The 14,588-nt window shown below is 41.1% G+C and overlaps 1 protein-coding gene and 1 long non-coding RNA gene across 11 annotated transcripts in view; both read right to left on the bottom strand.

Annotated features, from left to right (window-relative positions):
* Window positions 1–14,588, bottom strand: part of LOC121718788 (NACHT, LRR and PYD domains-containing protein 3-like) — a 1,510,793-nt gene that overhangs the window by 1,443,806 nt on the left and 52,399 nt on the right. The gene's annotated exons all lie outside the window — the stretch shown is intronic.
* On the bottom strand, window positions 11,394–12,853 carry LOC121719034. Its single transcript, XR_006034090.1, has 3 exons — window positions 12,682–12,853; window positions 12,351–12,385; window positions 11,394–12,142 (listed from the first exon to the last, which is right to left on the bottom strand). It is a non-coding gene; the product is annotated as an uncharacterized LOC121719034 (long non-coding RNA).

A 14,588-nucleotide genomic window follows, 5' to 3' on the forward strand; every position in this document is an offset into this window, starting at 1 on the left:
GTTTTGTGAGTTTTCCTGATTTGTTTGCATATCTTTGACACGGACTCTGTTTGGATTTTGCCTGTCTGGATTTTTGGATTTTTTGTTCTCTTTTGACTATTTGGATTTTTGACGTTACCTAACTTCTGATGTTGGCCGAAGACATACTTTTGTTTTTGGAAGTTCCGGCTGTTTTCATGTTTGATTCTAGTTTTGCCAGGAGAACTGTTTGCCTGTGACTTTGTGTTGCCCCTTTTGTTCACTCTGACTCTGATAATAAATTTGTGAACAGTATCTGCGCTTGGGTCCAATTTCTGACGTTCAAACCTGACACCTTTTTTTCAAAATTAGGTGTGATGAGTGAACACATTTTAAAAACCCTCTGTTTCTGTCACTGCAAAAGATGGTAGAGGATGGGGGAGTGGAGTTGCTGTGGGCTTGAAGTGGAGACCTTCGTCATTTCCATTTCAGTGTTTGTGTTTGGACAAATAACAGAGTTCAGTTTTAGATCTCAAACAACCTCCTTCTGGTTTTAGGGTGAATTATTTTGCTCCTTATTCAGCTGATTTATTTATAGAGAGGATACAATAACTTTAAAAAGAAGTGACAAGGTATGAATATCTACCTCTTCATCAGGTGGTAAGGTAGTGGCAGGCCATTTATCGCATTTCAGCATCTTGCATCATAATAGTATAAAATATCAACATAGATCTACAGACTACAAACTACCATCACACATGATGGTTCATTTCGCTGTAACTTGTATGTGACTATAAAGGCTACTACACGCTCAAACACGCAGGGCTTCCTACTTACTCATGTCATTTACGAGGCCTATGCGACACATTTTCTTCAGGATGGAGGCGGTGATCCGCACTGCACCATCACGGTCATATGCCTGTGAGACACACACACACACACACACACACATACCATAAAACATACATAAACACACAGTTAGGGCTTTGGGCTTGGAACCGTGGGTTCTGGTTTGATCCCCAACCAGTAGGAAACATGTGGGCGGGGCAAGTGATTGAGCACTGCTCTCCCATGCACACATCCATGGGCGTAGATTTAGGGTGGGACGCTAAGGACTAGTCCTAACCAAAATGTTAAGATGGCAAAATTGTCCCCACCAATATTTTAGCGAATTCATTGCTGCTGATCATTCCGACAGCCAGCACAACAGTACAAGAAACGTCATTTGATTGAATGAAAAACCGAGGGGGAGGGGGAAAGGTTATCTGACACGCACGCTACACGCACGGGAGAGTGTCAGGCTACTTTGCACTGGCAGCCAAGCGAGCGGGTGTGTCAACGCCAACGGTAAGTTACCAGGACTGTCTGCCAACCCATACCCCATAAAAGGCCAGACTGTCTGCCAACCCATACCCCATAAAAGGCCAGAGTGTCTGCCAACCCATACCCCATAAAAGGCCAGAGTGTCTGCCAACCCATACCCCATAAAAGAGTAAAACATTTTGATATTCCCTTTGCCCTTCAGAATGTTTGCCCCTTTTTGTGGTTTGTAGATTTGTAGCTTGAATTTCCCCTTGGGGATCAATAAAGTATCTTATCTATCTAGATCAGCTATGCCACCCAAAAAGAAGAAAGGGGACATAATACGCTTTTTCATTATGCAGAGTCTAAGTAGGCAAAATAACTAGCCAACTAGCTTTCATTTTACTGTGTAAAATAGCATTAGCTGTTAGGATATTACCCAGGATATTGTCACAGCTAAACCTAGCTTCTGTAATCTTTCAACCAAAGTTAGGAGTCATGTTGAATAGTCCATAGGCTATATCACAGAATATAACTCCACCACTGACTGTTTATGGGGCTACCAATCTTGCAGTCACAATAAACAATGGATCCAAGACATTTTCCTGTTCCTATATTCTGTTTATGTAGGCTAAGGTATTTGTGAATGTAGCCTGCACAATGCAAAGAAATAAAAGATAAACTGGTGCATTTCCATACTCACAGAAGTGAACATTGCGAGACACCAGATATCTCTTCTATGATCTCATCCCAGAAACATTTTCTTTGACTGGTTAGTTTTTTGAACATTTATTTTATTTATTTATTTTATGACATAGCAAACATGATGTTGAATCCACATATCCTTGCGAAAACTATTTTTCACTAGCCTAAAACCGTGAGACTGAAAGCTAATTGTGTTCACGTTCTACTTAAAGTGACAGGCACTCAATTAGATTTAGCCTACATACCACAAATGATGATATTAAAGACAAGTAATAAGTAATATTTTAAATATCAATGTGATGTATTCAAATTACTAAATATATTTAGCTTATTATGCAGATCATAAAATACTACAAATAATTAACAATATAAAGTTTATATGAATTAGAAATAGAAACCTATGACAACCATCACTTTCTATGTGTGTGTGTGTGTGTGTGTGGAGGGTCAATGCTCCCCGAGCGCCGCTGTAGCAAGGCAGCTCACTGCCCCGGGTTAGTGTGTGCTTCACCTCACTGTGTGCTCATTGTGTGTTCACTGTGTGCTCTGTGTGCTACACTAATTCATGGATTGACGAATTGGGATCAAAAGAGTACCTATAGACCGGTTTCAGGTCCCTAACAACCGTCGTTAAGGACTAACTCGGAGGACAAGCAAACCCAGAGCCGTATAGCAATACATTGAGAGAAAGACGCAAGGAGCTTGAAAATTGTTAACTTTTGGCAGAGAAAAGCAGACGGAAATTCCCCTGTGTGGTACAGGAGACATTTCATTTTTTGTGTTGTGTCCGTTCAAAGCTAAAAATGTTTAAAACGTCAATAAAGTAGGCAGGCCTAGGTGCTAGACATTTGGATACGAAGCATGCATTATGAAGCTACGAAGTTATGCAACAAATGTTATCTTCATGCTCAAGAGGAAAAACGCAAGTCATGTAGGCTAAATAACATAGGGTAGTGACGTTAACTAAGTGTTTTTTATCATATTCCTCAGCATATAATTTTAATGAGAGACTTATGATCCATGAGAACGGAGGCTAACGTTAGCCTACATTTCACGCAAATGACAATATGCAGGGTAGCCTAAAGTTAAAGTTGACACTCAATTTGAGTTGTTTGTTTTAAGAAAGAAGACATGGGCTTGCAAGTAACGTTATTGCATAGGCCTACTATAAGGTAGCCTAGCTTATAGCTAATCCGTCATATGCTCCTGTCCTGTCAGTTAACATCCAGCACAATGCATTTTGTGCATTGTAACGTTATTTCAGTCAATCGTTCAATGTGTGGCCAGCATAGGCTACTTTATCAAAATAATTATCCTCTGACCTCAGGGGGAAATGATTGTCCACCCTTGTCATTATGTACCCTTTGAGTAGGTAATGTTCTCACTAAATCTAAACTAATTGTTTCTGCAGTCGAAGCCCTAACGTTAACATTAGCTTAAGCCTAACCTAGGCTGGCCACATGTTTAGCCTACCTTCCGTAAAATCCGTTGCTTTTTCATAGGTAAATCCGCTACACCTCTAGATGAAAACAATCCAGACTTGGCTACACCGAAATATTTTGGCAATATGTTTTTATTCTTCATCTTATATCAAGTTCAGCCAGCTTGTTTTCTAGGCGCTGTCAGTGTAAACAACTAGTGCTTGTCCTCCGAGTTCGTTCTTGACTATGGTTGTTAGGGACCTGAAACCGTTCTATACTTATATACTTTTGTTAGCACTTCTTTCTCAGATGTAGTACAAGTATAGGGTTGCATTCTGTACTGGAAATGACACCCTTGGAACACTGTCATGTAGGTCAAAGAGGGCAATCCATAATGGCGCCCTTTAGAACACTGGCATGTAGGGGCAGCATAGAGGGCACTCCATAATAGAACCCTTTAGAACACTGTCATGTAGGTCATAGAGGGCACTCCATAATGGAACCCTTTAGAACACTGGCATGTTAGGGCAGCATAGAGGGCACTCCATAATGGAACCCATTAGAACACTGGCATGTTAGGGCAGCATAGAGGGCACTCCATAATGGAACCCTTTAGAACACTGGCATGTTAGGGCAGCATAGAGGGCACTCCATAATGACACCCTTTACTGATGGAAGGACACACACAGGGAATGGTGTGTAGACCATTTTAAAGGGCACCTTATAGGGTGTTGCATTATGTTTACCACACTAGAAGGGCACTCATTAAGACACATTCTTCAAATATATTGTTTTTGACGTGCCGCTCTAGAGGGCACTGAAACATTTTTCTCATGTAAAGCCAGCCAATAGGATACCTTTGAGGGCATTGTTACATGTTTTATTTAACCCCCCCCCCCCCCCCCCCCCACACACACACACACACAAAATACCTGTGACATCTGGTTAATTATTTCTGTGGCATCGGCATTCTCCAGTCTTGCTTTGGGAATGGGTTCATAACCGCGTAGATGTTTCTCAGACAGGAACGCCTTAAACCTTTTAAAGTCTCTTTCTTCCAGATCATCAATGGTCTTGAATAGCAGCTCCAGCAATTCAGTCTTGATGTTCCTTTGATGTGGAGACACAGATACAGATATAGTAGCTTATGGTGCAAAAATGTCTTGTACAGTACATGAAATACATAATTTTGCCAATTTAGGGCTATTATCTGCCTACTTAAAGGGACACCAGGCAAGGCTGATGCTTTTTCTCTACGAAACTCCCCCTCGCTCGGTCTGAAGCTCTTTTCCTTTTCTTTGCATTTTCCGTCAAGGGTTTTCGCTGCTTCTTCGTCGGCTCTGCCATTATACACACGTTTGCAACTATCGCTAGCGTTTCGTTAGCCTGCCTCTGTGCTGTGGATGCAGGATGTAAACTGATCCTGCTTCGGTCGGCGGGTGCGATACACTGAACTTGCAAGCAGGATATTCTTCCTACAGGCAGTAGGGGCGGGCGAGAGAGTCTTCATTCGCCCTGTAATGAGTCATTTAAACATAGATAGATAGATAGATCCTCAAGGGGAAATTCAAGAACATATACCGACTTACGAAGATGAGTAAATAACACGAAAACCTTGCCTGGTGTCCCTTTAAGGGTATTTTTACAAAGATATTGTGATGAATCGTAGTATCAGAGTAACTGTAGCCTATTGTGATATCATTGTTATCATGAACCAAGTATTGTTTTTGGAGTTACCCATCTCTTTTGCTCTTCTCTTCCTCTCTCTTTTGGTCCTCCTCCTTTTTTCTCTCTTCTTCTTTTCTCTTCTCCTCCCTTCTTCTTTCCTCTTCCCTTCTCTTCTCTGCTTCATGTCTCTTTCTCTCTTCCTCTCTTCTCTTCTCCTCCTCCTCTCTCTGGATTCTTTCCCGATCTCTGATTGGCTTATAGAAACAGTTTGAGCACTCATATGCATTGTCATGGCCAACTGGCCTGAAGTATTGTCCTCCGTTGTAAACATAGACAAAGCGCTCATGTATAGTCTGTTTAAGGTAATTGTCATAAGAACCACATGGGGGCAAGACTGTGTTACACTTGCAGCATCTCAAGCTGTCGCCCATATTGCTCTCTGACGGTGCGTTCCCCATTGTGGATGAATGCTGATGAAGACGTTCAAGTGAACCCTGGGTTTGTTTACCTGAGACAAAAGATTGATAAAATATTATGACTCCATAATAACAGTTTCAGTTCTTTCATGGAAAGTATGTATTTGAATACTATACCAGACTAGGGCACCCTAATAAACAACAGGATTAAATAAAAACAGAATGCAGTGGTTTGCAAATCACATAAAACGCACGCCTCACACTGTTCCTGCTTCTAGAATACTCTAAAACGCATGCCTCACACTGCTCCAGCTTCAAGAAGAGTCCAAAATGCACACGTCACACTGCTTCTGGAATACTCTAGACTGCACACCTCACACTGCTCCTGCTTCTGGAATACTCTAGACTGCACACCTCACACTGCTCCTGCTTCTAGAAGTGTCTAAAAAGCACATGTCACACTGCTCCAGCTTCCAGTTTCTGTGTCCTGTTCCTCTAATCTGATGAAACTGAACTATTCTATTCAATAGATCCCTCGTGCTTCTGATCACGTACACTTTCACCTCTAAACCACCATCATTATGTAGGCCTGTCTGCACTTTCACACTCTGTAGAACTATTTTTCAAGGACATTCATATTAATACTCTGTATAATATTTGTGTGAGTAAATCTTTGTCAGTGACACATGCCACTAGAATAGACATCAACTAGTCAGTCTATTGAGGTACGCTTTCATATTAACCCATCACCCAGCACATTACACTATTCAAGCACAGACTACAAGGACTTTTTGGATTGAAACGGAAACCAGGCTAGTGCTGCAAGAGGACTGAAACCAGGCTAGTGCTGCAAGAGGACTGAAACCAGGCTAGTGCTGCAAGAGGACTGAAACCGTTGTGGTGAAGTGGCTGCTGAGAGGCACGTAAGCGTCCATCTTGTGTGCATCTGATCACGTACACTTTACACTTTTCACCTCTGAAACACCGTCATTCTGTAGGTCATGCACTTTCACTTTAACTTCATCATTAAGACTAGATGAACATGTGTGTAAGTGAATGTATGTAAGTTCTGTATAAGTAAGTAGCTTTGTCAATGAGAGAAGACTTACGAGACATCTATACGAGACAAACTTTATAAAATAATTAAAATTAAATAAAAACATGATTCAACTCACATGATTATTCTGCCTCTCTCCTCCCCTTAATGTTTATGTTTAATATACATTACCATCACATACATACAAACACATCTGTATTTCACAATTATACACAATCTAATAACCGCAGGCACATACACTGTAGCATCACATGATTTATTTCTAACATAACATGTAGCTTACGCAATATATATTTTAGGCTTTGGTTTAGAGTTTCAATTGCTGTCTATGATTTAACATGTATTTCTGTATCAAACATTTTAGAAAATATGAATTCTCTATCAAAAGTTGTAGTCATTCATGAATTTGCAGAATCTCCCAAACACTGTCACACACAGAAGGCACTAATTTCAATGATGGAAAAAGTGGACCAATAAACAAGCAGCATAACATGTAGCTCATGAAATAAATATTTTAGGCAATTGTTGTGTATGATTTAACATGCATCACTGTATCTAAACATTTAGATAATGTGTAGTCATTCATGAATTTGCACACACAGAAAGCACTAATTTAGATGATGGAAAAAGTGCACAAGAAGCCTAATTGTATCTGATACATACTACAGATAACATTTGCTGACCCACTTCAGTCAATTTGAAGCAAAAAGTAAAACTACAGCTTGGCATGGGGAGCACTTGTGTTTAAGTACAATACATCACAAAGTATCTCCTAAACAACAGAGAACTTCAGAGGGGCTCAGATGCAAAACCAAGTTAATATGTTTGTGCACATTGGTGAACGACTTTACTGGTTTTGCATCTGAACTTTTCTGTAGTTCCTTAAATGCCATTCAGCAAAGTATAAGCAACTGAAATACATCAAACACAGCTCAAGAGAAATGCGATATCTAATATGCACTACAATGCAGGGGTGCGTTTCCCGTACAACTACGGAGGTTAGCTTTTTACTAACGTGGTACGATGCATCGTTCAACTAACCAACATGTAAGTTACGACTGTTTCCCAAAACCGTCGTACTTACATAGTACTTTGTTAGTTTGAACCATGTTGGTTTCAACCAACATAGTTCAGACTAAAATGGTTGCAGATGTGTTCGGAGAATGTCGGGCTCTGTCGGTTAGAGCCGAACGCATGAAGTCACGTAAAAGTAATGGAATTTGACATTGCATGACGTTTCCTGGGCCCAGCAGTTATAATATCAATAATAATAATAATAATAATAATAAATATAGCTGCAAGCAGCAATGAGGGGGCCAAGCAGTATAGGCCGGAGTAGCCACGGCGACAAGATAGAACTCAGCAGACACTCGCGATCAACACTTTCAACAAGTGTCACATCAAACATAACTGATTTTGTAGGGCTGAAACAGGGCTGAGTACTGCCACCGCCTCCGCCAGCCAGCCCCCCCACCTAATCACCCCTGCCCATCCCACCCCATCCCGCCCCGCCCTACCACGCACGCATTAGAATGACTGGATGGAATATGTTGTCATCTGTTTCACTTCCAAAAATAAAAGATCGATAAAACACATCGCAACTACAGATCAAAATGCAACATTGCTAATTGCAGCACCCCCTACAGGTCAAAGGTCACCAAATTTCTTGAGCGTCCTCCTAATGGGGTCATGAATATATGTAGTAAGTTTGGTGATGATACATGGCAGGGTTGCTGAGATATGAGCTCACTTCCTGTTTGGCGGCTTCGCCGCAAGTTTCGATTGGCTGTTACAGCCGAATGCTACTGTCAATCGTTCCAAAAAGCGATGCACTGATAAGGCATGGTCTGAAGATGTTCTGTGCCAATTTTGGTGAGGATCCGCTGAAATTTGTGACCTGCGAAAATTCGTACGTGTTTTTGATTAAATCCAATATGGCGGCCGAATCAATTACGATGACATCACAAGTTGGCCTGGGTCGGCCTAAGGACCTCCAACAGTATTACCAGACACCACTAGTGCGTTTTAATTCTAAGCACAACAGCAGCTACAGGCCAAAAGGCATGTTTCTTAATTACAGTGCCCCCTAGAGGTCAAAGGTCACCAGATTTCTTGAGCGTCCCCCTGATTTGGTCCTGAGTCCATGCACCAAGTTTGGCTTTGATACATGCAAGGGTTGCTGAGATATGAGCTCACTTCCTGTTTGGCGGCTTCGCCGCATATTTCGATTGGCTGTTACGGGCGAACGGTTTGAGTTCCGAAGACGAAAAAGAATAACTTTTGTGAGGCTTGGTCTGAAGATCAAGTGTGTCAGATTTGGTGTCGATCGGACAAAATTTGTGACCTTTGAAGACTTTTTAGTGTTTTTGATGAAATCCAAAATGGCGGAAAATCCATCATGGCGGAAATTGACGTCATAGGGTGCGTTGAACTCGGCTTGGTCCAAGGATTCTAACAATACCTAATTTTTGACAATCGGATCAACGGGTCAAAAGTTACATGCGTGAACGCACATCCAACTTTGGCCTGTTGGTGGCGCTAGAGTGCTCAAGGTGCCGGTATGAAACTTGGTGAAATTAATCATGAGACTGTCCCCAATCAGTGTGCCAAATTTCAGAACTTTTCACCAGACGGTTCTATGGGCTGCCATTGACTTCAATGACGGAAGCGTAATAATAATAATAATAATAATAATAATAAGAAAACTAACAAACACAATGGGTGCCTTCGCAGCTTCGCTGCTTGGCCCCCAATAATAATACTTATTACAAGAATAGGCAGTAATTTCAATAGGCCATAGGCTATGTATGCTTTTAAAAATATATATAGGGGGAGACCGGGTATGGTTGTAACACATTTTTCTTCAGCACCTAAAACTACCATTTCTTTTAAAGCTACAGTTCTGGAACTTTTTGTCAAAGTAACCACATTTGTCTACTACAAGTGGCAACCATTTAAATCTCTTCAACTATATTACAGAATTTGTGAGATTATGACAAATACAGTGTGTACCTTTGTTACAACCTACCCCACTACTGGGGTAGATTGTAACACCTATTGGGGTAGATTGTAACAGGTACAAAAAAATGCAGAAAAACAATGGAATTCCATTTGATATACTGATTTATTGCATAAACAGGGTACACAGGGTGTGAAAATAGATTCACCAACATATTGTATACCATACAATCCGTTCTTCACATAGAGAATGAAGATCATATTAACGTTTTAAACTAAATATAAAAACCACAGCGTTTACACTTTTGTGTGTGTATGTATTTGTGTCTCTCATGGAAAGAGAGAGAGGGCTGAACAGTCACACACACAAAGATGAAATTAAACAGACATTAAATGGGTCTACTAGCCCCATTCCACAGGTTGTAACATATTCAAAAATTGTGTTACAACCTACCCCACCACTGTCATCCATTGTTTAGCTAGCTGTATTAGCATGGTGCTTTGACATTAGCAAGAGAGAGCTACACCATTCTTTACTAGAGAAACTATAGTTTGACCTGATGTAACTCATACAACTGTATCTACAATGGTAAAAGCACTAGAAAAAATAATAATACAAAAAAAAAAGTTACTTTCTTACCTCAGATGTTGAATTTTTCTCCTTACTCCGGGATAAATGGCACTAACAACTTGAAAATGTCCATGTGTGATTGTTAAGGAAGTCTGAGCAGTCAGAAACTGTCACATGGCTCATATCTTATCCCTGATTGGTGGAATTGGTGATGTTACAACTCTCCCCATGTTACAACCATACCCGGTCTCCCCTATATTAGGCTATTAATAATAATAATAGGCATAACATAATAATGATAATTTTAATAATAACGTCACAGTCTATTGAACGTAGCCTACTAATTAGCCTAATCAGTGAAGCATAAATCGCCAACCGAGCAAATGTGAACAAATAAGTTACACATTTAGGGGCGGTGGTAGTGTAGTGGTTAAGGGGCGGTGGTAGTGTAGTGGTTAAGGAGCTGGGCTAGCGTGCAGTAGCCTGAAAGTTGTCGGTTCAATTCCCGGCTTCCACCGTTGTGCCCTTGAGCAAGGCACTTAACCCCAAGTTGCTCCGGGGACAATGTGATCCCTTGTAATATAGCTGACATATGTAAGTCACTTTGGTCAAAAAGTGTCTGCTAAATGTAATGTAATGTAATGTAATTTAATGAAACACACCGAATAGCCTATAGGCTAAATACTGGCCAATATTTTCGCTTGTTATGGCGTGACGAGGTGGCGTGAAAGGATAGACCGCTGCATTTCGGATCTTGTAGTCGTAGGTTCGAGCCTAGATAATGATCATATAACAATGGTTTTGGAATCTTGGATAGGCTCAATCACTAAATATTCCTATGATCGTTTAGAACCTGTAATCCTAGTTTTAACTACTGATTGGAGACCATATGCTTACTAGCCTAGGCTTAGGATAAATGTATATTATGTTGTATGAAAATTGGCATGGTTAGATTAGATTCAACTTTATTGTAATTGTGCAGAGCACAAGTACAAATACAACCAAATACAGTTTGCATCTAACCAGAAGTGCCAAAAAGGCAGAAAAGTGCAATGTGATATATAAAGTATAGACAGGTGCATAGACAGGACAAGACATATAGTGCCGTGTAGACAGTAGTATACAGTTGGTTTGCAGAAGGTGATTTAGAGTAATATAAATGAAATATAAATATGTGCAGTATCTTAGCAGTTACCTTACAGTAAGAGCAGAATAAATATGGATATGTAATATGAACAATGTTGAACAACATGTTGTTGTGTAAGTGCTTTGGGTTTCACTCTTTCACTCTAAAAGCGCTATATAAATGAATACTTTACTGTATGATTGCCCTTCATTTCAATGCGATTTTGTCATGCCTTTATGCAGCATTTTTCCAATGTTGCCCTTGTTATGTGTTTTCATTGTGACACTGAAAACTGAAAACTGAATACTGTTACCACACACAAGTATTTCATGATATTTTAAATGCACAGATACAGTTTTTTTACCATTACTTTTTATCCATTGTAGTTATGAAGTTGTGTGTTGAATCACAACCACAAAATGACAGTTCACATAGCACAAATGTTTCAATGCTCAAATGGTTGAAGGATCTGCGCCAGCTGTACTAACACACACACACAAACACACACACACAGTGTTATTGTAGGTGCTGCTCATGTTGTTGCCTTCTGCTGCTGAGATAGTAGCAAAGTCTATACTGTTGTTTTCAAATGCATGTCTATATTTCCTGAGTGCACTGACATTTCAAGACCTACTTTATTCCATCAACCCCCTATGATAATACAAGCATGTCAACTGCTCCATCTAGGAGCCCAACAGCGAGGCAGAGGCGCGATACAACAACGCCCATAGCCGGACCCGCGTTGTTTTGGAGAGGGCCCTGGGCATGTGGAAAGGTGTGTGAGCAAATCCGCTGGTGGCCTGAAGCTCCATCCTGCAAAGGCGTGCAGTGTAGTTTTAGTGGCGGCGCTTCTGCAACATGGCCCTTCAGGATCACATCCCACTGCCGGCTGATGAGGAGCTGTTAGTGGAGGAGGTGGAAGAGGTCATTCCAGTGGCTGCTGCACACCTTCCTGCTGGCCTGGAAGCACACTGGGAATTAGTTGCACATATGTTTGGCCCCTAAACACCCAAACCCCACAATCAATTCCCTGCCACTTTCCCACCATCACTTTCTCCCCATGATCCCTCCCACACACACACACACACACACACACACATGTTCCCTATGAGCCATGACATCAAAATACATACACAGATTGAAAGGTCACAAAGCAAAGGCAACTTACCATTTTTCCGCCTCCCATGACAGGCCTACCCATACCTGGGCCATGAAGGACAAGTTAAATCAGCGAAAATCATGTCACATTTTGACACTGACCACAGCACTCTGCATGCTCACTTAAGTCCCAGAGCCTGAGGTCTTAAAGTTCTCCAAGCGAGAGGCTACTCAACTTCACAGCAGCATTCTGTCATTGTACCAACATAATTTAGCGTAATTCATGTGTTCAAATATCAAGATCACATAATAACTGAGAGTAGCCTAACTTATACACCCGCTAAACATAGCTTGTGATCAGATAAGACACAACACAAACCCCACTCCACAGGCATACTCACCTCACACCCATCGACTCAGTCTTGAACCCCTGACCTCTCTCATGTAAAGCACACACGCTACAGTCTCTGCCACAGCACAGTCACTTCACCACATCATAATGGGCTGTAGAGTCCATATACCGTTAGCTATGTGTATGATTAGCAGATGCTTCATCCAAACACACTAACATACGACTACAATGTAACGTTATCCTTTAATAACAATTACAATGCTAGCCTCACATAACAATACCGTTGGCATTCAAAAGCTTTATCACCAGATAACTTAACTTAACGGGTGTTCGAAAGAATCTGTGCTGACACATTAGCATTAGGCTACATGTAAATTCACGAATAATAACAACACAGATGATTGCGGTCACCATAGCACTTCACCACAGGCCGCTCTGTTGTGGGCTAACTCCACAACACTTCACTTTCCACTGTACCACATAACGTTGTCCAGTAATGTGCAATTGTAGCTTCCAGCAATGCTATGGTATGGTATCCCACAGCAATGTTATGGGATCGTTTAATGGCTACCTCTCATCCATCTGTCCTCTGCGTGTTCCGTCATCAGGGTTACGTCGTCTACTATGGTTCTTACTACATACTACAGGTCGAGAGGTGTAGCTGTAACTACACAACTTTACGATAGTGGTTGCGAACGTTAGTTGCTACTATGGTTTTGGGAAACACTGACGCAGTGTCACGATGCATCGTACTATGTAAGTTCCACCACCATAGTTCACACTATCGTTTTGGGGAACAGTTGTGTCGTACTTACATAGTTGCAACCATGTTAGTTGCTACCGTAGTTAGCAACGATGCTTTTGGGAAACGCACCCCAGGACTGTAGTACTCGAGTCCGGTCTTGGACTCGAGTCCGGACTCGAGACCGTTTTTCTATGGTCTCGGACTTGTCTCGGACTCGCTAGTATTTGGACTTGGTCTTGTCTCGGTCTCGGCCACTGGTCTTGCCAAATATGGCTTTTGGTCTCGACCGAGTCCAGGTGTCTTTAGGGCCATCAAAATTAACGTGTTAATCGCCGCGATTCATTTTGAAATACATAATGCGTTACAAAATATTAACTCAATAGTGTTTACCTTTGTGGGGGGCTGATGTCACGTAACGGAAGCCGCAAAACCTAAAACCGCAAGCCTGAGAGTTTATTTTACTGTCTGTGGAGTTAGCTGAAGATAAAGAGGAACCAACATTTAGCCAAATAGTAGCTTTACTGCAAACTGCTTTTCACTCTTGTTAGATAACGTTTACAATGTCAAAATGCACCAACTGCAACAGTTACATAAAGATGATAGTTTTCGGCTCCTCTCCATTAAGATCCAACTTGAACGTATGCTACTCCATTTAATTAAGAGCGCGTCTGAACGCACACGAGAAGGAGAGAAAACGATTGGCAGGCTCCAGCTGGCTTGTCGTTGTTGATGATAATTGATATCTCCTTTTTAATATAAGAAACTTATAAAAGGAAGGCAACAAAGACGAGGTTAGAGGAGATTGCGGATTTATCCGATTTCCACTGACCAGTTATAAACATGTATGCTGCACTCACTGTGATTTGAAAAATGGACAAAAATATGAAGAGTTGTCTTTGCCTTTGTGTAATGGAACTGGTGAGTCTTGAAGTCTTCAATAATTTGTTTACATGAAGCACATATTATGCCGATTGAAACACATTCCATTCAGATAGCTAGGTGACTGGCTCAGGCTCATCATTCACTTTTAATTGCAAACAGAAAATGTCTAGCTAGCATCATGTCATTACATGCTTCTATTTCCAAAGGAATGAAAACTGTTTATACCAACTTAATATCATGCTTATCATTGTTAATATTGTACAATACACGTGGTACAAACAATATTAGAGCTTGTGGACTAGCTATAGGCTATATTTCAATGGAGCTGG

Source organism: Alosa sapidissima, chromosome 9 (genome assembly GCF_018492685.1).
Source record: "Alosa sapidissima isolate fAloSap1 chromosome 9, fAloSap1.pri, whole genome shotgun sequence".
Classification (NCBI taxonomy): domain Eukaryota; kingdom Metazoa; phylum Chordata; class Actinopteri; order Clupeiformes; family Clupeidae; genus Alosa; species Alosa sapidissima.